This window comes from Gymnoscopelus braueri (genome assembly GCF_963280865.1).
Source record: "Gymnoscopelus braueri genome assembly, chromosome: 18".
In the NCBI taxonomy this organism is placed as follows: domain Eukaryota; kingdom Metazoa; phylum Chordata; class Actinopteri; order Myctophiformes; family Myctophidae; genus Gymnoscopelus; species Gymnoscopelus braueri.
Genome location: NC_137618.1, coordinates 15,159,406 through 15,160,352, shown reverse-complemented (window position 1 = coordinate 15,160,352; position 947 = coordinate 15,159,406). Strand labels below are relative to the sequence as shown.

Genomic DNA, 947 nt, shown 5'->3' with positions numbered 1-947 from the left:
CCTGGCTAAATTAAGGCAGGATAGGTGTTAAATCCAGGCTTAACCACTAATTCTGCTTTCGTAAAATAGGCCCCAGCTAGTACAAGTCAGCAGAGGACAAGTTTCAGCATTTTGATGAGGAAAACCCCTACCAGGGAATTAACTAGCACAACAAGCTTACGGCTATGAACCTCGAGTCAGTCAAATTCATATGCAGAGCAGACAAAGCACAATGATGAGACCGAGGACAATGGCGACAGGTTAGGCATTGTTTATTCCAAAATAGAAAGCTCTAAGGCAAAACAGACAAAAGAAAAACAAAAGTGAACAACAGCTCATAAAAAGCGAGACAGGAGATGCCGAGAGAAACAGAGAGCACAGCTGAGGCCCAAACCCACAGTCACAGCAGCTTCAGTCCACTGTGGGCAAGGGGTCAGGTTTTGAATTCACGTCCTTAAAAAAACCCATTCAAGTTTGAAGTTTACAAAGACGAGAGAGGGATTCAATGAGAATATATAGCCATCGACAGACAACCGATGTACAGTACATCATTATTACAGGTCTCCCAACAAGAGGCACCCCAAACTTGTGCGGTAATATCAACAAAGTGATAAAGTAGACACTGAAAATCCTAAGCAGACAAACGGTGGCCACAGCGCTCATCCCAAAGGGGGAGTCGATATATCATATGCAGCGTGCACGCTCAACGCTCCAACTGCTCTCTGTCTGTTTTCAACATAGTACTGTATGTACGTGTACATAAATAAAAGATTAATGCGTGCAAAATAAGTCTCTCTGTCGTTCCTTGCTCTATGATTGAGTTTTATCTGATAAACGTGGATACTGCCTATCGAGTACCAGGGTTTCTCCTAGGACGCACCCTCCCCCTCTCGTGTGATTGTGTTATAAGCATAGTGTTCTGGGTTGTGCATTTTGAAAAAGAGTGACGTCTCGGACGCTGCCATCAT

General features: G+C 43.9%; 1 protein-coding gene across 1 annotated transcript in view; it reads right to left on the bottom strand.

Moving 5' to 3' along the window:
- Positions 1 to 234: 234 nt before the first annotated feature.
- pknox1.1 (pbx/knotted 1 homeobox 1.1) overlaps positions 235 to 947 on the bottom strand; it is a gene marked incomplete at its 5' end in the record, with an annotated part of 17,504 nt that continues 16,791 nt past the window's right edge. Inside the window, 1 exon segment of the mRNA XM_080412374.1 lies at positions 235 to 947. This exon segment is cut by the window's right edge and continues 1,841 nt beyond it.